This window comes from Mustela putorius, unplaced genomic scaffold, assembly GCF_011764305.1.
Source record: "Mustela putorius furo isolate JIRA1106 unplaced genomic scaffold, ASM1176430v1.1 tig00003859_pilon_pilon_pilon, whole genome shotgun sequence".
Taxonomy (NCBI): Eukaryota; Metazoa; Chordata; class Mammalia; order Carnivora; family Mustelidae; genus Mustela; species Mustela putorius.
Window position 1 is genome coordinate 18,444,694 of NW_025422011.1, and position 27,522 is coordinate 18,472,215.

Sequence of the window (27,522 nt, forward strand, 5' to 3'; positions counted from 1 at the left end):
TCCTAGTATCTCCTGAGGGCAGATGGACTCCAGGCCACAGATTAAATTCAAGGCAAGACTGTTTTAATTTTGTGTGTGTACGTAGGTGGCTTTTGTTTTGTTTTGTTTTCTGTTTTCATTTTATAGATATCAGAAAGATCTTAGACAAGTATCATTCATATAAAACATTTAGACAAGTATCCTCTAAGGATTTTGCATGCCAAACACATTCACTCTGTTAAACAAATAAAGCTTCTAAGAATCATAAAGATGTTGTCTCATAGCAGTATCACTGGGAAGTCAAGGTAGAAAAGGATAGGTCTTAATAAGATTTGTGGTTGTAGTTTTTGTTTAATCTAGGAAACTCAAATTAGATTCATAGAACTCTTCGAAAAATTTTAAAAGTGCTAGGTGCTGCCCACCAGCTTGTGCTAAAAGTGCAGAGACCATAAGAAATGAAAGAGACTTTAGAGCCCTTGATCTAATATTTAGAAAGCTGGATGAGTAAACTGCTAGCAGTAAATGGTGGTAATTTCTAATGAAAAAAGCAAGGTGAAGCAGAGGTTGGAGCAGTAGCTAAGGGGCTAAAGCCAAAAGCCAAATAGAATCATTCTCCGGGAGAAGGAATGAGCCCTAATCATGGGAATAGCAATTTATACCCAGATATTTCAGAATATCTATAGAACAGTGACTTGCTGTGTGACTCCTGCTCTCCCCCTTTTTTGAATGAAAGGTGTTCTGTGTCTTTGCTGATGTTGTCGGTCCATTATAGAGGGACAAAAGCTTGTCTCTTTCATAGAGACGTCTTCATATTGAAAGGAACTCAAGACTCAAAAATTTCTATTCTGAGAACCACTTTTAGGGAGTTCTTCCGGGTCTGGACCTGACATAGAAATCAGTTATTAGGACTGGAGCTGTGACACTGATCCCACAAAGAAATGCTACTTTGGGTAGAGAGTCTTAGACGTAGGTGAATTTTTTGCCTGTGGTTAGTTTGGAAGTAATTTGTGCCCAGAGAACTAACTGGCAGTTTCAAAATATGGTCTCTAAATTTACTGATCCTTTTTTCACTGGGAGGTACATTCTATGTCTCCTCCTCTTGAACTTACACTGCCTCATCTTTTGAATAATAGAGTTTGTGGCAGTAAGACAGTTCAAAGCCCATGACTTAGGGTTCTAGCAGCTCACATTTTTTCTTCCTTAGAATGTACTCTTTGATCTCAGCCACCAATCTATACGGAAGCCTAGGCTGTATATAGAGGCCATGTATAAAGTATTCTGGAGGACAGCCACAACTTTAGGCAGCTGTTAGCCAGGATCAGCTACCAGACATCCAGTGAAGAAGACTTCAAGCTGAATATAAATCTAGCCTCCATCTAATTGCCACTGTGTAAGAGATCGTGAATGAGAGAATAGCTTAGCTATTCTCAGCTGAGCCTGCTCTAATTTTCAGAATGATGAGAAAGTAACAAAATAATTATTATTATATGTCATTAAGTTTGGGGATTATTTGTTATATAAAATAGGGAACTGCGATGGTGTTTATCTCTAAAAAAATAACTTGTTTTTTTCAAAATACCTGCATTAGAGTTATCAAACAAAATTAACAATGATGAGAACAGGGATTTATTTATAATTTTAAAATGTACATATATGCTCTGTGATAAATATATCTTCACCATATCTTCCATAATTAAAAGTAAACATGCTAGACAGGCAGAACTATATCTAAGGTAGTTACTAGCAACTTGAAGATCCTTCATTATCTTTAATTTTCCAGAAATACATTACATTCCTACACACTAGATAAATAAATAAATTACATGACCCTACACACTGAAGAAACTGTAGGGTTGAAACAGAACAAGGAAATCTAGTCTTTTTTTACTAAGCAGTCCAACTGACATCTTTTAGTTATCTGGAAGTCAATTGCCTTTCAAGAATTGAATAAAATATTTGGGATTTGAAAGTACAATGACTAGTATCCAGTACACCCTCTTGTCAGTTATTAATTCAGTTTTAATTAATTATAATGGGTTTGATAATCAATTTCCCTGGATTTTTATATAAGGAATTCATAATAAAGAATTATCTGATTTATAACCACATTTTATGTATCCTGTTACTTTAGGAAACATCATTGCTACTTTTTTCTCTATAGTAAGATACAAGTGGAAGTTATATATACATATACTCCTCTAGTAAATCATTTTTTAAAAAATATTTTATTTATTTATTTGATAGAGAGAGAGGAAGAGATCACAAGTAGGTAGAGAGGCAGGCAGAGAGAGGGGGCAGCAGGCTCCCTGCTGAGCAGAGACCCTGATGTAGGGCTCAATCCCAGGACCCTGGAATCATGACCTGAGCCTAAGGAAGATGCTTAACCCACTGAGCCACTGAGCCCCAATCATTTTTAATTTTAAAAAATGCTTTATAGTTTGTGTTTTGGAGTGGACTCAATATGTACTTAGGTTCTGCCATCTTACAAAATAAAAGTTTGTCTACATTTTTCACATAGTCTTAGTGAAAGTTATTAGTGAAATAAGGTAGTGAAAGTTATTTGTTTTAAGGAAGGAAACACATAAGAACTACAGCCAGCGTTTGTTTTTATTTTATTTTATTTTTTTCAGGATTTGTTTTTAGCCTTGAAATTCTCTCAACTGTAAAATGAAAGAGTATGTTCCCTGCTTACTTCACAAGTTTGTTAAAGTGAGTATGAAATTAGCCATGTGACTATGCTTTTCAGTCAGTATTTACTCATAAAGTAACATCTGTGTATCATGTGTACTATTTTAGGTAAGTTAGAATGAAATATCCTGTAAAATGAAAAAGAATCATAAAATTTCAGTGTCTATAAAGGCATTGACAACATTCATTTCCAATTCTTATCGTTTCACAGATGTGAGACTAGTGACTTTTTAAAGTTCAAATTGGACTAGAATCTATGCTCTCTGACTTGGGGCAGCACCTACAAAATTATCAAGGAAATAAATGCCGTAGTGAATAATGCAGTGTGTTTTCATTTTGATAATTTTGGTCCTCATTCAACACCTAAGAGATTTTGACAGTCATTTAGCGTTTCCCATCAGGGAAATGAATCAGAAAAAGCCCTGAGTTTCAGGTGGAAGTAAAATGCAACATCATCTACAAAAACAACAGCATCACTAACCTTAAATCCTCAGTGCTGCCTAGATACTCAGCCAGTGAAGAAAAGAGGCTCCAAGAAGTGACACATGCCCCCAGCAGCAAACACATATCCTGTCAGAAGATGGCAGTAAAGGAGCAGAAGCAAAGGCAGGCAGGGGCCAAGATTCCAGGTTGCATATATTGCAGTTTCTCTCATCCCTCAGTGGATCAGAACTGAAAGTGTGGACATTTTGCTTTCTAAAAATTTAATATATGCATTTTAAGTAGAATTAGAAACATTATATATTATGTGGGGAAAAATATAGCTGTCTTTGTAGTTGGCAATGAGGACATGGGATGCAAATTACAGTAAAATGATATTAACTATCCAGAAGGACATACAGTTTAGTACGTGAGACAGAAGTTATGTCAGTTATTAATGTACAAACAAACGAATGTATGAACAGAAGTAGGGACAGCATGCCAAGGGACTGCAGAGAGAGAATATGTTAATAAATTCAAGGGTAACAGGAAGTTTTTTGGAGGAAGAGATGTTTGAACTGATGATCAAAGAACAAAAAGGTATGGGGGGGAAACAAAAGTCGTGGAAGGATTATCTGGCAACAACAGCAGCAGCTTGCCTAAAAGACTGGGAGGGAATGGTCAGGTTATTCATTTAGATAACACAGGAATTATTAATTATGAAACAGTAATATATGTAATGCTCAGGGAACTAAATTTTGGGAGTACAAAGGAGATGTATATTAATTCCTTTAATCTTTACAATTTTCTGGTTTGGTACATTCTCATCTATGCTTTACATAAGAGGAAATTGAATCTAAGGAAAGTTAATTAATCTACCAAAGCTCATATTTTTGAGAAACAGTAAAACTAACTGAATGCAAACTTTCTTCCTGACTCCACAGTCTATACTCTTTTTTATTTTCCTTTGGTGCTGGAATACTTATTTATTGATACAATCAATCCCTGTGTACAAGAGGCTTCCAAATATCAAGCTGTTTCCTTTATTAAATTTTTCAGTGGCCAATTGTGTGTGCCCACTATGGGAAGATGCAGGTTTATGTTTATGTTTTTTATCATGTTCTCAGGATATGAAAATCATGTATGTGGTGAACCTCGGTCAAATGGGGTATGGTAAAGAATAGCTTGGCCTGTAATAGGATCGCAGGGAAACTAAGAAAGAAAAAAAAAATGTCATGAATGCATAAATTGATGTAGTTACTCAAACATACTGTCATACAACAGGTCCAATGTCTGTTCATAATAGGAATGAAGGTACTTAGTGTATTTATTTCAACTTCCTTTATTTCTTTCAAAGATGCCTTGCAAAAACATTTATACATCATTCATATACATACCCTTTAATTTTCTTTTCCTTATAATCTCTCCTTTTCTCTATTATGTACTTAAAATTACTTCTACAACATTTTGAAAATACATTACATTAAAAAATCAGGATAATGTAATCTGGAAAAAGTCCTTCAGAAGAGTTTCTTGAGTTTTCTCGTAGGAAAGGTAACAGCAGTGGAAATTTTTCTAATATAGTTATGGTTGAGAGCTGCAAGTTAATGAATAAGCTTTGCAGTATAGCATCTCTTATTTGTCTCCTAAAGGATTATTGAACTATAGTCACAGTCATCCAAGACTGTTGAAAGAGCAAAGAGCTTCTAATTTCCCATTTTTAAGTGGAAAACAGATTGTATTTTGTCACTGGTGAATCTAAACGTATTCTTTATCATTTATTAAAAACAAAGGACTAGAATATTCTATCAGCTCTGATAGGTTAAAATTATAGAGCATAAACATCAAGGATACTAGATAGTTGTTCAAAAACATAAGCACCCACGTAATATGAAGGCATCAAAAGTAACATTGTCAAGCAAGACTAGTAATGAGGGTAAAGATGGTTGCCTCAGTCACAGGTTTTGTCACTGACCCTGGAGGTGAGACTTCTAAGTCTGTCAGAATAGTTCCTGTTCCATTTGTGAATATGTTGCCTCTCAAGTGAAAATCTATAGCTCTTTCCCTTGTTTTATATTATTAGATTTGAACCTTGAAAATATTCTCCCTTTGCATGTTTGCTTGATATTAAACTTTGTCAAGAAAGAACTCTGGAAGGATTGAAAGATCATAGCAAGAGAAAGCGTCTTTTCATTCCAGTGGATTGTTTTTGGTATAACTGCCAAACACAGTGGCATTTGGAAGTTCTCTTAGCAGCCCATAAGGGCCAGCTGTGGTTTTCCTACATGTTAAAGTTTCTTCATCATCCAGCAAGTTTTCCCTAGGGACCAGCTCTCGGATAGCTGAAACTTCTAGTAGTCTTTTGACCACTTAGCTGGTCATTCTTTTTTTTTTTTCCCCTAAGATTTATTAATTTATTTTAGAGAGAGAAAGTGTGTACAGGGGTGGGGGGGTCAGGGTAGAGGGAGAGAAAGAATCTTAAGCAGACACCCTGCTAAGCCCAGAGCCTAATTTGGAGCCTAATCTTAGGACCCTGAGATCATGACCTGAGTCAACATTAAGTCAGTCACTCAACTGACTGAGCTGCCAGGTGCCCCTTGGATGGACATTCTTACATATTGGCTCTGGCCACCCACGTCGTGCAAGAGGGTGTAACATTTATGTTACTCATGAAATTATTTGCATGGCATGTTTTAAATCTTACATGAAAGCAAGCACTTCATCACAGAAAAATGGAGAGAAGAATGAAAATTTGTAGGATGAAGTACAAGTTCCAAAATATTTACAGTGTGTATTATTTATAAATTCACAGAATTGGTTGAGCACCTTTTATGTTTGAGATGTTGCCCAAATATGGAATTAATTTAAAGATGAAGGAAAAATGTCCTCTACTCTTAGGCCAGGTGGAAAGCAGAGACTTTCATTCCTGCTACTTATAGTTAATGAGTATTTGTGCAATTTTCTGTGCAATACATATATGCAGAAAGATAAAAGATTCTTGTTTTGGAGGGGAGGGGTAGAGCAAAAGGGAGGGAGAGAATCTTAGGCTCCACACCCAGTGCTTAGACCCACGCAGGGCTTGATCTCACAAACCTGAGATCATGACCTGAGCTAAAATCAAGAGTCAGATGCTTAACTGACTGAGCCACCCAGGCACCCCAAGAGAGAAGATTCTTGTCTTTTGGATTCCAAAATGGTAATAAACAACAAGTAGGGTACATGTTAAACAAATGATGTTAAACAAATATGCCTTCCAGAAAGTATCAAGTGCACAAGGTCGGTCTTTGGTTCATGCTTTATACCAGTGCCTAGTATAAGTCCTGCTAAGTAACAGAAATTTAATAAGATATGTTTAATGAATATAAGAATAAAACAAACTTCTGCTATAGCTTTCCTTGAATATTCCACAAGTAATTGAAAATTCCTAATTTCCAATCTGTCATGACTATTTTTATCTTTGCCTTCAATTATTTTTCTTAATGAGTAGATGCTTGATATTCATAAGGCATACATTTAAAACCTTAGGGAATTCCCATAATCATGAATGCAGAAGTAGCTGCAAAGGCTGATGAATTTTCTCTAAAGTACAATTCCACCAAAAGCTACACATCTGATGCCATATGCTCAGACTAAAAGTTAATTGTTTTAACCTCCACTTACACTTTATTTCTATCTTTTTGAGAAGTTCTTATTATCTCAAGGACTCACACTGAAACTATTTAACAGAATTTTTTCTTATTTCAATACATAATATATGGCAGTATGAATTTAACGGTCTATCTTGATTTTATTGAAGACTTCTATTTTCTAAGAACCAAGAATTTCTTATATATCTTTTCTTTCTCTTTACTTCAAATCCAGTTTTGATGGTTGGATTTTAATCCAGTGGCCCTTGCTAAATAAAGAAAAGCTAAGTAGAAAGCAGTATTATTTGAGAAACTCATTGGCTTTCTTCAAAAACTGGGTGATTTATGTTAATCAATACCATGTTTTAGTAAATTACAAATGATTAAAAAGTACAGTGGATTTTTAGGGTGTTTGTACTGAAAACCGTGACACACAGTAATAATACATTTTTTTCTAATTAGATTTTAAGTCTCTTCATAGAGTGAGATTGATATATTTAGGGCACAACTGTAAAAATCTGTGATACTTGCAGAAATAGCAATAGAATAGGAGGAAGATAAAGGTGGGTACCACTTTAAACTACCACTAAGTTTTATGTAGATAAATCACTTAATCTCTCTGGATTTCATTTTCCTCATCTACTGAATGAGTCATGTTTTTACTGCTGATTCCCATTATTTGCCAGTGCTTAACATGTTATATATAAATTGGAAAGAATAATAGTAGAAAGGATATGATAGTTATATATAGCTAGAGTCATATATAGTATATATATGTATATATATATATAGTATAGATATATATAGGTGTATAGCTATAGTCATAAATCTGGGAAAACTAAATGATCTGGTTTCTCTTTTGCCATTGATCCTCATTTGTGAAAAACTCAGAGTGTGAGATGTAGCTTGTGGCCAAGACACAGAATGAAGGCAACTGTATTCCAGGCAGGGAGTTCAAGTAATGTACTTTCTTCATAAATATCGCTTTAACTCAGTCTTATAATTGGCTGAATTTGGGTTAGACAGATAGAACTTCATTTTTAAAAAAAATTATCTAGTTTTCCAGTGAACTTGAATCATCTTTTCAATTATAATTCTTAATTGCAGACAAGTGCTTTAATTTTCCAACAAACATATTGTATAAATTCTATAAAGCTAGGCATATTCTGGACATCTGAGTCTTGAGTTTGAAAGTTAAGAAGATATTTACTATGGTTTAAAAAAAAATGGCCAAATGCTCTAATGAAATAGAGTGCTTCTTTGTGGAGAATTAATGTAAATTATTTCAGTGATGTACAACGGTTAGTTCTTTAGTAAATTAACCTCAAACAATTAAATGTTGACATGAGCTCCCCCCAACCCACAGCCTTGCTACTGCTTTACAATGAAATCAAGTCTCATTATCAAATTCTACTGTATAGGTGCAAACATTTATTGACAAGAATGCACAGATCAGTTATACTGTTTCTATAAGTTTGATGAGTTCTCAGCTCTGTTCTTTTAGGGGATAAGCAGTAATTTCCAATAAAGTCTTACCAGAGGATAATGCAAGAATATTTAGTAGCAGGCACCCAAGTAGTTTCTGAATCAGACATCTTTATCAGCAACTAAAAAGGGTCTCTTGGAAATCAAGCTGAGATCACTTTCCTTTAGAGTATAGGCTGGGGGCTCCAATATTTGTGCTAGGGTAAGAGTAAGACTGGTATTTACTATTTAGAGACCAGATATTTACGATCATATCTAACATTTACTGGGTTTATTTAAGGAAATGTAAGAATTTGGGCTAGAGGAGTGCCTGGGTGGTCAGTGGGTTAAAGCCTCTGCCTTCGGCTCCTGTCATGATCCCAGGGTCCTGGGATTGAGCCCCGTATCAGGCTCTCTGCTCAGCAAGGAGCCTGCTCCCCCCACCCCCCACCTGCTTCTCTACTTGTGATCTCTGTCAAATAAATAAATAAAATCTTAAAAAAAAAAAAAAAGAATTTGGACTAGATTTTTTTCCTTTTTTGTTGTTTCTTTTTTCTTTTCTTTTGTTCTCTTTTCTTTCTTTCTAAGATATTATTTATTTATTTATTTACTTACTTACTTAGAGAATAAGAGAGTGAGCTAGGGAGGGGCAGAGGGAGAATGAGAATCTCAAGCAGACTGTATGCTACCATGACCTGAGCCGAAATTAAGCATCAAATACTTAATCGACTAAGCCACCCAGGTGCCCCTGTTTCTGGCTTTTCATAACTGATCAGATTTCAAATATTCTGTTCTATTTTCGGAATATATCTCTCAGCTTTGTCCTAAGAAATACCATTATTGGAGGGTCAAAACATACTGTAAGCAAAAGTCAGGGTATACTTTCCAGAGGGTATGATATTACAGCTCAAAATCATGAAGAATAAATAAAAGCTTCATAGATTTTTTTTAAAAGATTTTATTTGACAAATACAGATCACAGCTAAGCAGAGAGGCAAGTAGAGAGAGAGAGGAGGAAGCACGCTCCCTGCTGAGCAGAGAGCCAGATGCATCCATCCCAGGACCCTGGAATCATGACCTGAGCCAAAGGCAGAGGCTTTAACCCACTGAGCCACCCAGGTACCCCAAGATTCATAGATTTTTTAAAAAGTGGGAAATAATATTTAAGAAAGAGAAAGCTCTCTGTGCCGGGAAACAAAGAATACAAAAGAAGATGAGTCAGTAATGAGGTATAACTGGAGCTTCATTTCAATAAGGTTGGTGGAGGATTCTAGATCATTGGTGCTAGCATTGGAGGTAGACAAGCCCAGGGGAAGTATATGAAGAGAACTGGTCCCAGAATGGAATCTTAAAATACAGTTTAAGGATTAAAAGTAGTGGCAGTTGCCAGCAAAGGAGCTTTGGAAGGAGCCATCTGGGTGAAGGGGATTTTCATAGATCTGGTGGTAGATTGTGTAATAAACAAAATATGTATGTGATACATTATAATACTCCTAAATTGGTAAAAAAAAAAAAAACACAACAACAACAGTCAATTACAACTATAACCTAGTTGAAAGTTGTAAAAAAAATATGTATATAATAATGGATATAAAACTGGAACATTTTCTGTTTTTCTCCATGTGTGTGTTTGGCTATCATGTCTGAAGCCATAAAGCTATTGAATGGTGGAGGTGCATTTAGAACCCACATTTATAGGGCTCTACAGCCCAGATAGTCTGCCTCAAGCCCTCATTTTATTCTTTCTCTTTCAGGTATTCACTATACTCCTTCAGTTTCTGGTTAGTTCTTGCCTTAGAAGATACCTCCTCACTATCTCTAGAATGTCTTTTTCCCATGCCATCCTGCAAGAAGTAGGTTGGGAAAGTATACTTCAGTCACTTATAAATACTTACAATAGTAGATCATGAAACTGAAAGTTCCCCGGAACCTGTCAAAAGAAATTATATTAGCTAGGACCTTGCCTTTGGAAGTGGGAGTGTACTTGGCAATATAGAAGGTTGTCAAAGGTCAGATGGTCAGATGCCTTCACATTACCAAAGCACACGATACAATAATTTACCCAAAGTATACAGGTAGCTTAACTGGGAGCCTTGGAAAGATGTGCATTTGAATCCCAACTCCACCTTTTACAGTTCTACCTCTCTAAGCACATTTTCTCCTTTGAAAAATGAATCTTAATCTTGCTTACCTTGCAGAATTGTTATTAAGGGTTGTATGTAGTATAAAGCATTTAGCACCTAGCTGGCAATCAGTTGGAATTTAATAAATAAACTTTCAATATCTTCCCATGAATTTATGATATATATTTATATGTGTCAAGATAAAGGTGGGGGTTATTTCTTAAAAACTTTGCAGTTAAAGAAGAAATATAAAAAATACACTTTAGGGGGCACCTGGGTGGCTTAGAGGGTTAAAGCCTCTGCCTTCAGCTCAGGTCATGGTCTCAGGGTCCTGGGATTGAGCCCCACATCAGGCTCTCTGCTCAGCAGAGAGCCTGCTTCCCCCTCTCTCTCTGCCTGCCTCTCTGCCTCCTTGTGATCTCTGTCTGTCAAATAAATAATTAAAATCTTTTAAAAAAAGTACTTAAAAAATACACTTTAGGATAGGTTAAACTTTAAAGAATTTTTGGGTCCTGCAGTGGATGAAAAGATTCAGACAGTTTGATGAATAGTTGACATATTATGAATCTTCAGAGAGAGAGAATGCCAAAAATTGGATTGTGATACTTTTTGTTGGTATATATGTGTGTATCTCTTTTTATATAAATGTTCATATGACTACTTATTGAGTTCATGAGAGTCTGGAATTCTCTTTATTAATTATTCAGGAGGAGCAGGTTCTCAGATAGCAACTCAAAACTATGGGTCAGGGTAGAGGGGGTAGAGGTAGGAGAAGGGATTCAATCTTTTTGTCTCTCTTGATGAATTTCATCAGATACTTGCCTGAATGTAGACGTCTCTTCTTTTGGGTAACTTTTATAATATAAAATGTGTAGATAAAGAGTTTCTGACACTGCTAGTCTATCAAAAAAAAAAAAAAAAAAGGCGGGTGGAGGGCTAAGAAACTGGAATTTAAATAAAAACTTGAAATAAAGGGGCTCCTGGGTGGCTCAGTGGGTTAAGGCCTCTGCCTTCAGCTCAGGTCATGATCCCAGGGTCCTGGGATGGAGTCCCTCATTGGGCTCTTTGCTTAGCAGGGAGCCTGCTTCCTCCTCCCCCACCCCTTCCCCCACCCCCTCCTCCACCCCTGCCAGCCTCTCTGCCTGCTTCTAAAATCTGTCAAATAAATAAATAAAATCTTTAAAAAAAAACTTGAAATAAAAAATATATAACATGTAAATATATATATATAAATATATATAATAAACTTAAAAAAAAAAGGTTTAGAGTTTATCTTTATGTCTTTTTACTTTTCCCCAGGAAAACTGTTTCAACATTTTTAAATATTGTAAAATTGGCCCTATTTGTAAAAATGAAATAATCAATGATTCTTTTCCATAGTTTATATTGAGCAACAATCCCATTAGTAATCTATTAGTTTTTGTTGCCCACTTATTCATTCTGAGATACATTCTGGTTTACATGGTTTGAGTTGTGATTCCCTTGTCCCTCTGGAAGACATTTCCATGTTATTCTGCTCCTGTGAGAACTTGGACTTCTGCTCAGTGAATAGGTCAGGCAGCCAGTCCCAACTGTGTTTGATCAATTAGTTGAAATATCTTTGTCATATATCTGTGGCAGATACTTAATGTTTTTAACATGAGTTTAGTTCCATAAACTTACTATTTACTAAAGTAGAGTTTATGTCAGATCTGATGAAAATTCAGCAGTAGAAAGGAAAAAACAGTATAATAAGACTTTATTTTTTTAAAGATTTTATTTATTTATTTGACAGAGAGAGATCACAAGTAGGCAGAAGCAGGCAGAGAGAGTGGGAAGCAGGCTCCCTGCTGAGCAGAGAGCCCGATGCGGGACTCGATCCCATGACCCTGAGATCATGACCCAAGCCTAAGGCAGTGGCCTAACCCACTGAGCCACCCAGGCTCCCCGTATAATAAGACTTCTTAAAAACTTTTATAAGATTGGAACAAAAATTTTTACTCAAAAATTCAATTATTCAAAGACTTAATGGAGTTCTTTTCAATTATCTGACTTGATGTTCCCCTTTTTCCTCAAAATTCCAAGTGGAAATGCTGATAGTATTAAAAATTCAAAATCAAATACAATTAAATCTTGTAATTGTCGTTTTTCTCCTGTGAAAATTTATTAAATCTGAGTCTCAGCTTCTTCAACAAAATTACATAATACTTTGCTTGAAGTGGTTTGAGCATTAGTTAGGAAAAAATTATGTAAAAATCTTTGTAGTCAAAAGTGCAATCTCTGCATAGAGCACCAGAATAAGCCTCAATGTCTGTCCCTTCCCTTCTTCAAATTATTTTGGTTAGTATAGGATTGGCCCCAATTTAAGTTAAAAACTTCCTTTTGTTTTTTTTCCTCAATTAGATTCACATATGCTTTCATTCATTGGATAAGTATCGATTGAGTGTTTTCTTTTCTTTTTCTTGCTAAAATAATGGGGTTTTATTAGATGAAATTTATATGTTATTTTATTTCAGTACTCTGCCTTAAATTAAAGATGGCAATGATAACTATCAGTGGATCTCGATGAATTAGTATTTTAAAAATTCTGGCAAGATAGATGAATAATTTTAAAGACATTTTTACATCGTGTAAGCCGCTGAAGATGTCCATGAAAATGAGAGATTTAAATCTAAATATTATCTTGAGCTGGGATTTTTTTTTCTTTAGTCTTTCAGTGTTGTACATAAGTCTGTAAAAATCATTTTTTTCTCAATAGAAAGAAAAGGACCAAATACATATACCAAAAAGCAAGAGATGAATTTAAGGCATCATTCCATATTTCTAATCTGTATTCTATAATTTGGGGGGTTAGTACCTTTACTTTAGTCTTTTCTCTTACAAATTCTGTCATTTTTAAAATGAATTTGCTTTGAATGCTACTTGTTAGTAGAAATTGCTATGATTCTAAGATAAATATTCCCTTTGTAGTGAATACTGAAGTCAAGAACTAGAGAATTTATAGGGATCGTTACTTAAAACAGTCTACTAACCATGTAAACTGAGGTTTTCTCATTTAAACAGTTTAGAAATTCTTTGAAAATATTTATCTCTCTTTATAGAACCACCCCATGTATACTGAACATAAACTTAGGTGTATGTGGATGAAAATAAAAGGCACAAATGAAGAAACTTTCAGAATTCATTTTGTATTTGGCCCAGTTAAACATGCTTTTTGAGGACTTAATTACCATAGGCATTTTCTAATCCCAATGAGGAAACATGCTAATAAAAATGTAAAATTCATCCATTTTACTGCACAATTTTTATAGACTTATGGAAAGCAAAATAAATTTTTTTCCTAACAATCATTTTAAAATGCTAACAATTACAATAAAAAATTTACTCTGCATGGCATTTTTACAAAGTTCCAAGTTAGATCCAGACTCAAATGAGTAAGATTGAGAATAACTTAAGAAATTACCTGGTCCAACACTAGTTCACTCTGAAAAAAATTACACCACCAGTGGCCCCCCCAAACCCATTTTTAATTTTAAATTTCTAGTCATTGAACTTAATTACACACTAATGCATTCCTTTGTTTATTCATTCACTTCTTTCTACATATTATAGACTAAACATATTCCTACATTGGTGAACAAAGCAGACCATTCCCTCACTACTTGTGAAGCTTGTATGATATGACTCAATCCATAAAAAAAAGTAAAATAATATGTAAATTGCATAGTATATTGCAAGGTGATAGATGGAAAAAAGAAAAAGTACAACAATATAAGGACGACAATAGGTGCCAATATTTATTTAATGTTATTCTATTACTGGAGATATTCTATTACATGGAGATAATGGTTAACTATTTACATGATAATGAGTTGCTTTTTTAGACAAACAATATATGTTTAACTTTGAAGATCATTTATAATTCAGAGGTCACTCTTTTTTTTTTAAAGGTTTTTTTTTTTTTATTAAAATATAATGTATTATTAGCCCCAGGGGTACAGGTCTGTGAATGACCAGGTTTACACACTTTACAGCACTCCTCATAGCACATACTTTCCCCAATGTCCATAACCCAACCACCTTCTCCCTGCCTACCCCTGCACCCCCCACCCCCCGCCCCGCAACCCTCAGTTTGTTTTGTGAGATTAAGAGTCTCAGAGGTCAAGGAGAGCGAGTCAGTTATCATATGGTTTCACTTATTTGTGGAGCATAAGAAATAATATGGAGGCCATGGGGAGATGGAGAAGAGAAGGGAGTTGGGGGAAATTGGAGGAGGAGATGAACCATGAGAGACTATGGACTCCTAAAAACAATCTGAGGGTTTTGAAGGGGCGGGGGTGGGAAGTTGGGTGAGCCTAGTGGTGGGTATTATGGAGGGCATGTATTACATGGAGCACTGGGTGTGGTGCTTAAACAATGAATTCTGGTACACTGAAAAGAAATTAAAAAAATAAAAAAAAACTAAAAAACAAAAAATTTAAAAAAAACTAAAAAAAATAGTCTCAGGTCACTCATAACTGGTTTTTAGGAGGTTGGCTAAATGAGCTGAGGTTTTCCTACAAATCCTAAATTCTAATTTTTGTGGATTATAAGGTACCTTTCTTTCTTTTCTTTTTTTTTTTTAAAGATTTTAAAATTTATTTACAACAGAGAGAGATAGCGGGAGAGGGAACACAAGCACACTGGGGAGCTGGGAGGGAGAAGTAGGCTCCCCGCCAAGCAGGGAGCCTGACATGGTGCTCCATCCCAGGATGCCAGGACCATGACCCGAGCAGAAGGCAGACGCTTAACGACTGAGCCACCCAGCAGATAAACTTTCATTTATCTGCTTCATGGTTTGGGTACAAGAATCTGGGCTAATTTCTGTTATGAATATACACTTCTTGAAAGCGGTTCTGTGACTTGAGTTCATTGCTGAGTTCTCGAGTGACTGTATTGTCACCAGGCATTTTCCACCCTTCATCATTCTGAACTTGTAGTTCTCTCTGTCTGGAGTGTTTTATCTGCTCTTTTTCACAAACAAGGTCTCAAATCAGATGCCACTTTTCTCAGAGACCTTTCTGTTACATTATTTAAATCATCTGCTCCACTCTGGTGTTCTATCATATTAACTATTTTATTTTCTTCATGACACTGAAGTTAAAGAATTACTTTGTGTGTCCTTATTTACTGCCCTTCTCTTCCACAATTGGAGCTCCCAGAAAGCCTGTCTCTAATCTGTCTCATTCAGGGCTAAAACTGCAGTTCCCGCACAGGGACAGAGTGGATACTAAATCAGTCTTCTTTGAGTAAATGAGTGCCCCTACTGGCCCATAGTTAAGGTTGCATTTCTGTTTAGTATTTTCACTGTAGTTAAGTTGTTAGTCCTAGAGTAAATACATTTAAACAAATTGACTCATAGTTCAGGAAATAATACATTTTAGAGTCTGTGCTATTCTACTAGTTAAAATAGTGGGCTCTGATGTTCAAATTCTAGATCTGGTATTGCCAAACATAGTTACTCTTTCCATGATTTTAGGTAATTAAGATTACCCTTCTGTGTCTCAATATCTCATCTGTAAAATGAGGATAATAATACAGAACACCTGGGTGGCTCAGTAGGTTAAGTGTCTAAAGTCCTGGGATCAAGCCCCACATCAGGCTTCCTGCTCTGTGGGGAGCCTGCTTCTCCCTCTCTCTCTGCTGCTCCCATTCTGTGATTTCTCTCTCCCATTCTCTCTCTCTCTCTCTGTCAAATAAGTAAAATCTTTTTTAAAAGATGAAGTTAATAATACTCATCAGAGTAACCTTATAAGGGTATAATTCTTAAAAAAAAAATACCTGATATAAAGTAATCATTCAGTAATTGTCTTAAATTTTTATGTGACTATAATTCTCAACATTGTGGTTATATCTGTGCATATAATTAAAATAGAGCACAAGAAAAACTATTCCATATGTATTAAGGCTGTGGCTAAGGATATAAGTGATTGTATTGTTCAACCAAAACAGTATCTCTAGATGGAGTAGCTGTTTCGGAAACCCATTTAAGTTAAGGTGAATTGCAGAACATAAAATGTTATGTAAAGATGGGCCATCTCAAAGCTGCTGAATATGTGACTACTTAAATCTGTATTTGTTATAAATTGTCTGTAGCCTCAGCAGTGGTTTCTTTTGATGTTCTTAAGTTCTACAATATTTCTGTGAGAGTATTTTTTCACTGAAATGGGTCCTCAGAGACAAGCAATGTCAGATTGTGGCTTTGCTAAAATACATTCTTTAAGTATATTTTCTTATTGCTATTTTAAATTTCTGAGCAAAACATTTGGCTGCCTTAAAATCATGTGAGTAAAATTTCAACTATACTTAAAAAGTATGATAGTAACATAATAATTCTCTTCACCCAAGCATTCTCCAAAACTTACATTAAACTAGTACTACTTTGTGAAAGAGGTATTTTTCATTATTTCCAAATGCCTGTAAAAGATACCTTTGTCTTCAAATATGTTCATCATGTCCTTTCCTAAAGGTCAAGGTCAGACTTTGGCTTCATCAAAAGAAAGAAGGCAGAAATAGTGCCTCAAAAGATGAATGTATTTCTTCAGAACTGAGAAAACAAAATATTTTATGAGGGAGGAAATGGCCTTGGGAATTAATATTTAAGATGGTCAAACTGTAACAATATGTGTAGAAAGAATTGTTTACCTCTAGTATCATGTGTTAAATTCTCTAGTCTCTTTAATAAAGTACCTTTTTGAAATATAAGTGTTGACAAGTGCTCTGGCTTTGACAATGAGACCATTTCTGTGGTAGAGGTCTTAGAAAGAAAATAACTTCCCTACTTATGCCTAAATTCTCATGCTGGTGATTTATTCTGGAATCCTATGTAGTACTCTAGAAGTTTTACTCCTCAAAAAAATAAAAACAAACAAGAAAACAACTAACCTTGACTAAGTTTCAGTTAAACCATGTTAGTTCTCTAGGTAATTTATCCATTTGCTCTCAGATACATTTCTTATCTTTTTCAAAGAAGCTGTTGTATTTGTAAATCTGAAAAGGGACTTGAATTTAGAATATAAAGAACTCTTAAAACTTATTACTAAAAAGAAAAGGGTAAAGGATCTGAATACACAATTCTCCAAAAATATGTACAGATAGTAAGTAAAGCACATGAAAAGACACTTGACATTATTGCTCATTAAAGACATTTAAATTAAACCATGAGATAAAATTCATACTATTGGGGTGACTGAACTTGCAACTTTTGAAATCTTGGCATCACCACATAAGTATCACTTAAAATTATTTCAGCTTGTGTTTAATGTCTTGTATGGGGTGCTTTCCATCTGAATCTCTAGACCTGTGTTCTACCATCATCACCCATTACTTACTGAGTTCCTTGCTGTTTTCCCCACCATCCCTGACACTTGTTGGTATGATGTAGCAGCTCCATTTTTAACGAGCCCACAGGTGATAGTACTGCAGACGGTGTAGATGTTGTGTTCTGTACAACAGCTCTGAAAGCCCTCACTTGGAAAAGTGGCACACTTATATTTCCAGACGCTGCCAGCCTGAGTGTAGTTGTTTTGTTTACTTCTCTCAGAGTTTTTATTTTTTTCTTCTTCTTAAAGAAATAAAAGGTGCTTTGTTTCCTTCACCCAGTATCTACTCAAATTATGTAAACCTTGCAAATGCAGATCCTTTCATGTTTATGTGTTTGATTTACAAAGATGAACAAGGGAATTGCTGGACTGCTACTATGACTAAAAAATCTGTTAGGGCAGTGAAGGTGATGTGGAAGTTATTGCCTAAAACAAGTGCTCACTTGAATTTTGTAGACTGAATTTATCTTTTGTTCCTGAAAATATAATTTAAAGGGATTTTTTTTGGTATTTATAACTTTTCTCAAATGAACTGTACCACATTTTGACAGGAAGCTACCAAGAAGTTTAGTGACCATGGGGTATCACTTGTTACTGATTTCCAAATCAGAATCTCTTGGGGGATGAAGCTATTGTCTTATAGTTTTACTTCTTTGGAGTTTTGAAAATACAAACTGGGTATCATTCTGGAAAGCATAACTCAATCGAGTTTACTATAGCTTGGTAATCCATACATTTAAATAAAAAAGCAACAACAACAATAACTATAACAACAACACACCTCCTCAGTTTAGTCTATCAACCCAGGTTTGGGAGCCATCTAAAATGTGGATCTTACGTCACTAGCTTCAAAAGCCCTCTGGAATATTTTTCTAAAGCTTCAGATACTAAACTATGCTGTACTTAATGTATCTGAATTTCAGTACGTGGGAGCCCAGGAATCTGTATGTTAAACAGATTCTACTGTTGGTTCGTATGTATGCAAACATTCAAATATTTATGAAAAATAACACGTCAATTCAGTGTTGACTGCAGCTCCATGAATGGAACACAGAACAACATTTAGAACCAAAATGTCTAAAAAACTGAAATGTCTAAAGAACTTTACAAGGATAGTGGTTAAGGTAAAAGGAATATTTTCCATATTGCTGGTTTTTTAAATGTGAAGCTACAGAGGAGTTAAAAAGGATAGTGGAATTAATATAATCTTTCACTTAAATTTATTAATTGTTAGTTCTTTGGCTTTTTTCCCCCTTTAGTTGAACCATTTAAGGTATTTTTGTAGATACCACATACTTTATTCCCAAATACTACAGACAGGAAATTAAAATTTCCCTTATTGCTTTGATAATGCCTTTTGTAATGGTCTGTTTTGTTTCCAATAAAGAATTACATATCACATTTAGTTGTCTTATCTTTTTCATCTCCTCTAATCTAGAATAGTTTGCATGCCTTTTTTATAAATCTTTCATAACACTGGTCTTTTTTAAAGATTTAAGTCAGGTTATCTTTAATGTCTCTAATTTTTTTTTATCTGATTGTTTCTTTGTAGTTTCAGTTTAAATATTTTTGTTTAGAATTCTGTAAGGTGATAATGCTGTTCTCTGTATTGTAGTGGTGCATTGAGATGTCAGTTTGTACTGTTACTGGTGATTTTAACTTTGGTCTCTGGATAAAAATGGTGTCTTCTAGATTTCTTTACTGTACAGGTACATTTTCTGTTGTTATTAGTAAGTAATATGAAGAGATCCCAAGATATTATTTGCTTGAAATTAATATCATAGGTCTTAAAATGGAGATTTGCATATTCAGGCATTTCTTCTATGATGGTTTGGCATTCTTAGTAAAGACTACATATCCCTTTTCAGTATTCCCACCCTTTGTGTCTGTTTGCTTTGTTTGTGTCATCATGGGCTCATGGATTCTTTTAAATATATACAGCATATGTTATAATTCATAACTGCCATTATTTCTTTTAAGCCCCCAAATGTCTCAGATATGGCCAGTGGCAGACTCTTCAAACTCTTCAAAAGGTCCTATGAATCCTTTGATATATTATTACCATGTATTGAGTATTTCCATACTTTTAGGCATAACAAAGTATGCCATTTTATGCTTTTTCTATCCTTACTCTCTGGAAGCTGCAGTTTAAGAAGACCTTGGGTACCTGGGTGGCTCAGTAGGTTAAGCATCTGTCTTTGGTTGGGGTCATGATCTTAAGGTCCTGAGATCGAGTCCCACATTGGGCTCCCTGCTCACTGGGGAGCCTGCTTCTCCCTCTCCCTCTGCTGCTCCCTCCTGCTCAATATTGGTCTCTCTCTGTCTCTCTGTCTCCTGCAAAAATAAAAAATACATAAAAAGAAGAATAAGAAAAAGAAGAAGCAGCAGCAGCTGCTGCCTTGGCTATTTCAATGGTGAAAGAAAGCTAGAAACCAAGATCAGGTGTTAAGTTGCCATTGTTATTTGGCCCATTCCATGGAAACAGCCGTGTGTATGTGTGTGTGTGTGTGTGTGTGTGTGTGTGTTTCAAAATTATGAGTTCATAAAAGCACTTCTACTGTGATCATACACCATAAGCTTTTTTTTTTTTCTTCTTGCCCCATTGCATATTCGTATTTCCCCTTCCCTTGCATAGAGAAAATTTGGTCTCCAAAACTTTAAGGTACTTGTCTTGTTTGCTTACTGCCATAATACACATCAAGTAATTTGGGAATTACTTTATCAATACTACTAGTGCTACACACACACACACACCATGCACACACAAACACACACACACACAAGCTTGCTATTAAAATTCAAGATTTCTTTGCATTTTTTCCTTTAAAATAGATCCCACTAGTCACCTATAGTCATAGTATTATGTTCAGAAGTTACTTGAACTTGTTTTTAATTTATTTACTTTTGTTTGTATTATCAGTTTAGAATACATTTAATTTTGTTTCTGTTCATAATCACTCATAAAGGTTTTTTACATCCTTACTGATTTTGGGAGGAGGAATGTCAATCATTAAGTTGCTTCAAACATCAAACATTAAGAAAAATTACATCCTCTTTCTTTTCTCTTCCACTGGGATCTCACCTCATCTGTGTAGATGATTGATTTGACTCACTGATTTGATTTATATTTCGCTGTCTTCCTTTTAGCAAATTATATGTAACATATATATGTATTTATATGTAAAATGTTTATATGTATTTATGTTTATAGTTTTTACACAAACTGTACACACAAACACCCGTTCTTGGCTCCTCTTTTTTTATATAAAAGGTAGCTTATTATTTTGCAATTCGCTTTTTTCATTTAATAATATATCTTATAAATTACTCCAGATCAGTCATAGACATTGTCTTCATTCCTTTTGGCAGCTATATAATAATGGTCCCCTGTTACATGGACGTATGAATATGCTTAATCTATATTTGGCATTGATCTCATTCCCAATATTTTTGCTGTTAAAAGTAATGCCACAGTGAGTAAAACTATACATATTTTTCACACTCCTGAAGATGAGCCTTCAAGGTAGATTCTTTGAAGTGGGCTTGCTGGGTAAAATGTAGATAGATATGTAGTTTTATTAGATATTGACAAATTCTTCTCCAGAAGGGTTGTAATCTTACCAGTAGCACACTAAAGTGTCAAACAGCCTCATTTGTATGGTATGTTTTGTCAGACTTTTGAATTTATGCCAATATTATGGGTGATAAATGTTATCTCATTGTAGTTTTCATTTGCATGACTATCATCATGAAAGAAGTTGAGTGTCTTTTTATAAATTTTAGCCCATTTTGTGTTATTTTGTGAACTGTTACTGTTAACAGTATTACTCATTGTGTTTCTGATATTTTCCCCTGAAGTTGTAGGAGTTTATTTTAGGTTAGGGAGGTTATCCTGTTATTACTGATATTTTTTGGAAATCTTTCCCTGTTTTCATTTATATTTTGGCTTTATTCATAGTGTGCGATTTTTTTTTTCTTACTTTGCAACATATTTTAATGTAGTAGAATTTATTACACACTTGTTTTATTCGATATGTTTTTAACTTATTAAGAAAAACAGAATTCAACTGAGTAAATTTGAAGATCTAATTGACTTTATTAAATGATTGATGAATGGGACAGCATCCCATCCAGCAAATAGAGGGAAGCTCTGAGGTATTATACAAAATGGAAAGTATTTATAGGAAGGAGGGTGGGACAAGAAAGTTTTTAGTAAAAGAAAAGAAAGGATTGTTCCAGGCAAGGTCACCTTCCCTTAGGAGACAGAGCAAGGGGTCTTATTATGTAGCTTATCTCATTTCTTTTGGGGTTGTGGAGAGGGCCCCTGTGACAGATTACTGACAGATTACCTCATTGGTACTTATCAGAAAATTCCTGCATGGCAGGTTAAGACATATTTTATGGGAGGTTGAAATTGCAATTAGATTAGGTAGTAAGCCCCAATTGGTTACCTGGCCTAGCTGTTGTGATGGTATTTTGGGCCTGTAGTTTTCTTTTTAACAAAACCATACCTGAAAAGTTTTTAGGTCATCTTCAAGTCATAGAAATAATCTGTTATTTTTTTAATCTAGTACTGATATGACTTATTTTGTATTTCTGTACTCATGTATTTTTGATCTCTAAGTCATTTAGAGTTTACTCTTGTATATTGTACAGGATATTGGTTCAGTTTGGCTTTTACCAAATTTCTATCAGTTTGCCCACCACAAGTTATTAAAGGTCAATTTTTTCTCAGTGATTTGAAATACTTTGATATCCTGCATTGCTGCATGCACTCCAGTATATTTCTGAACAACTTCTTTTGTTCTGGTGATTCATCTATCAATTCAAGTGCCAGTAGCCAAAGGGAGTAATCTTCATTAGAAACAGTTTTTCAACCTAAATTAATTAGTCTCAGTCTTTTTCAGTTACCATGTCTGTGCCGTCTATTTTGAAGTTGTAAGGCTTTTGAAAGAGCCAGTTATTTAATTTAGTTAGAACATGAGTAGCATGTAAGAAGCAGTATTTAAAACCTTAGTATCTCCTATGCTGCTCTCTTTCAAGTTATTTTTACCTTTTTTTCCCCCTCTACCAAGAAGGTTTTTATTTATGTTTCTAGGGTTATTTGCTTTGATTTATTTGACATATGCACCTTGAATGAAGAATGAGAAAAACTTAAAGAATCTGCCTAAAAAATGTGCCAAATGGTGTTCCAAGGGTAAAAGAAGAGAATTTCACTCAAAGGATAATTACACATACATCTTAATTAATGAACACATAATATTAAATTGTGTTGTTTATGTGCTTATTAGTTCCTCAGATACAAACATTTTCATTGAAATAGCTTGTTGTTTTCTTTTAAGTTCAGAATAATTTACATTTGCTCTGATAGTTTTAAAAAATAAAATCTGACAGATTTTATTATTTATTTTTATTTTCTTTAAATTTGTACATTATTGTATAAAAGTAGCAGTACTATAATTTTAGGAAAAATAGTACAGAAAACTAGTTACCTTTTTTGTACAATATTCTGGAACAATGACTGTTTACCTGACTTTATCACACTGTGCACTGGGATACTGACTGCCAGAATTGGCCTTGATACTCTTTTATAAAAAATATCTATAGGATTTCTTTCAATATAGAATTTTCTGAAGACAGTTGTTGAAGATAAAATAGCTAGTTATTTTACCCCCAAAGTGGGTTTATTCAGAATAGCAGAAGTAAAATTTGGGACACACAAGCTATGGTAAAAACACAGGCAATTCCTACAAATTAAGAGAAGAATGTGCAGCACCTGGGTGATTCAGTTGGTTAAATTGTTAAGCGTCGCACTCTTGATTTCAGCTCAGGTCATGATCCCAGCATTGTGAGATCACAGGTTGGGCTCCACACTGAGTGTAGAGCCTGCTTAAGACTCTCCACCTCCCTCTGTCTCTGTCCACCACCCCCCACCCAAAAAAGAGAAGAAGAATGTTATTTTGTGGAGATGGAGGAAATTGGGAGAAGTCGTTTTGAATGGAAGTCCATTGGAGAAATGGAGTTCAGGATGAGGTTGCTTTCTCAGGGCTAAGTAGCAGGGGTAGTCGATTTATTGTATGAGATGCAGTGTATATCATTCCCTCTTGGGGGCTGGTAATTGATGATTCTTTCCTTTTGGGAATTCTTCTGTTAGAGTCTGGAATTGACAATTCTTCCTGTAACTGATATTGAGTAATACTGGCTCTCCCTTCCAGCCTCTTAATTCTAATAAGGTTTCCCTTTATTAATTTCCACACAGCAAAAAAACTAATTCTTAATAATTGAATGCATACGTTAGAACAAGAATGACACATTTTTTTAGTCTGTTAATTTATAACAAGGGTCAGGAAACTATGGCCCATAAACTAAATCTGCCCAACTATTTTTGTAAATAAAGTTTTATTGTAACACAGTCATGTCATTTGTTTACCTACTATCCACTACAACTTTTCCACTAAGATGACAAAGTTAAGTAGATATGACAGAGTGCATACAAACTTTAAAACCTGAAATACTTATCATTACACTCTTCCAAGAATATGGTAGCTGTTCTCTGACTTAGAAAATACCACATACAGCAAAATATAAATAATACAAAGCAATATTTTATCAGTTATCTATACCACATGCTATAGATTAAATATCTGTGCCTCCCCATCCCAAATTAATATATTGAAATCCTAACCCCTGATGATACTAGGTGGTAAAGTCTTTGGAAGGTAATTGGGACCCTGATAAAAGAGTCATAGAACTCCCTGGCCTCTTCTGTTATGTGACAATCTTAAGAAGTCAACAGTGTGTAGCCCAGAGGAGGGCCCTCACCAGAACCTAACTATGCTGTCACCCTGATCTTAGACTTGCAGCCTCCTATACTATGAAAAATAAATTAACTGTTGTTTATGAGACACTCATTTTATAATTTTGTTGCACTTAAGATAGCCTCAGCTAGAAAGTCCAAGGTGGCCTTACAGGTCCTGACTTTTACCCATGAGGCCTCAGTTCTCTGAGTATCAGATCACCCATATGGCAGTCTGTTTTTCCACTTAAGTGTCTCGGTGTTTCAAGGGAATGAAGGCAGAAACTACATGACCATTCAACTGAATGTTTGTAAACACCCATCAGAAAGAAACCAAGCTTTATTCAGCATTACATTATGAGTAGTACTTGGCAGTCACATGGTTTTGGAGAAATGAAAGAGGATAAATGGACCTCAAAGCATAATTTGAAGATGAGCTTAATCGTGACCCTTAAAACCTTTGATGGTGAGAGGTGAGCCCATGCCATCCCTTGTTTTATCTGAGTTTTATGGTGTGGACAGAGCCTCTGACAAAAACTTCATTTGCTTGTTTTGTCTTCTTAGGAGTTGATCAGATTAGTATTAGAGACTGTAATAGTTACTTGGGCCAAAGGTAGAGAGGAGTGAAAGTAGAAGTCTCCTTTGTGCATATTCAACATTAACATGCAATGCTAACAACATTCTTCTGCCAGCTGTAAATTTATGAAGGAATTTCTAACACCTGGATTATGATTTATGCTGTGGAATTTAGCCACCTGGCAAACAAACTTTAACATGCCAGGTCCTAGACCTTCACAAGGCTGGAATATTTCCTTCCAGGTCCATGACTTATGAGTGTTTATCATGTATACTTGAAAGGTTTTATCAGGTTAAATTGTGCGCTAAAATAACAATCATGCTTGTTTCACTTAAGTCAATTTTTGGGGGGTCAGAAAGCCTAAATATTTTAAAAGTCAAATGTATTGTAGCAACCTCTCTCTCTTTCTAACTAGGACATCCTTGTATAGATAAAAGAAAGATGAAAGTAGAAAGCATTAAAAACAGGCCTGGAGAGACATTTTCTATATACAGATAACATAGTCTTTTATTTTAGAAAATGACTAAATTTAATGATGTAACCAGTTTTGTTTGTAACCTTTACATTTATTACTTTTTTTTTTTTTTAGCTCAAGAGTTAGCATTTAGCATAAGGAGAGTTTTTCGATTCTTTTTATAAATAGCATTTAAAAATTGAAGCTTAGGGTAAATTTTACTGAAGGCTAGCAATATTCAGAATACCTCTTCAATGAAGCATTTGGTGTTATACTCATTTATAATTTCTTTTTTTCTTTTTTTTTTTTTTTAAAGATTTACTTATTTTAAAGCGGGAGAGAGCACAAGCTAGGGGAAGAGTTGCAGGAGATGGAGAGAATCTCAAGCAACCTCCCCACTGAGGGTAGAGTATGACTCAAGGCTCAGTCCCACCATCCTGAGACCACAACCTGAGCTGACCAGAGCCAAATCAAAAGTCAGACACTCAACCAACTGAGCCACCCAGTGTTTTGCTCATTTAAATGACTCTTTCTATGCTTCCCTATGCTCCCCATGCTCCCTGTGATATCAAATTGACACAGGATAGGTTTTATTATAAAAACTATTTACAGGGGACTCATACAAAAACTGGTCAGCTTAAATTTTAGACTTCCTATGTCAAATTTAAGAGTCTTGTGTTAAAAATGTCACAAAGGTCAGATAGTATTACTTAAAAAAATTAAAATCAAGGAATTTTTTTGCTTAATAAAGATATATTTAGTGCCAAGCATTCATTATACACAGAACCTTTTAATTGCTTTACTTATTTTGTCCTCACAATTACAACTTTGATTAGGTCTTAATATTTGTTCAGACAGAAGCAAGTTAAGCAAAGTAAAAAACTTGCCCAAGTTAAATCATAAAGCAAGAATTCAAATTCAGACCTGGCCTATTCCAAGAACCACACTTATATGATCTATGTAGTTTCTCTGTGAACATGTGTACAGCCATGTTATATGTTATCCAAAATGAAGCACTTATCTGAGAGCTAGATACAGGTTTACATATTTTTTGGAATATAATGGAATAATTAAATGGCTAGCCAGAAGCCTGCTGGGGCATTTATGGCACCACTAGGGTAAACAGCCTTTAATCTTATCTTTGTACAGTTAAGCCCTTTGTCTGCATAATTTCACTGTGTATCCTTTTGTCTGGAATTGTTCCCTGACCAATTTTATATTATAGTAGAAAAGAGTATCGTGCCACTAAAGGAAATGAGCTTTGGATATAGATACAGTTGAATCCTAGCAATACCGACAGCGTTATTTAGGTAGGCTACTCTGCTTTTTGAGCCATGGATTCTTTTCTTTAAAATAAAGGTAGTGATTGTACCTGATTTAATTTTCTGAGTTTTGATGAGGATTAAGGAACCACTATGTGTGGAACATTGTTGTCACCCAGTGTAAAAATGATGGTCTCTGTATTGCTTTATCCTAGTTATCTATTTTTTTAAGACTTTTGAGGATAATTTTTTTAAAAGATTTTATCTATTTTAGAGAGAATGCAAGGAGGGGAGAAGGGGGAGAAGCAGAGTGAGAGGGACAAGCAGGCTCTATGCTGAGTGCATGCTGACACGGAGCTTGATCATAGCCCAAGCTGAAATAGAGAGTCAGACGCTCTGTCAACTGAACCACCCAGGCCTCCCTTTATCCTAAATATCTTTGTAATCTACTGTAGGATTTCTGTTCTTTCTTAAATAGTGCTACTTTTCATTTTCCTTGAGTCTCAACAGTAAGTATTTATAGAATGACTTGTACATGCCAAGCACTGTGTGGATATCTGGGAGGAATAGAAATGTGTGATAGATAACTGGATGTGGAAGGATTAAAATTGTCTAAGAGGTTTTAGGTCAGAGTAGGAAAAAATTGAAACTCCTTTAAAAGGAAGGGAAACAAGAATAATTTCTATGACAGAGGTGTAGTAGTTAGTCATGTTTAGAGTGAGAGCTTGGCTTTGGATAGGAATTGTCCATCCTGCATTTGGAGATTTGGGAATAAAATTTGGACAAGACATTT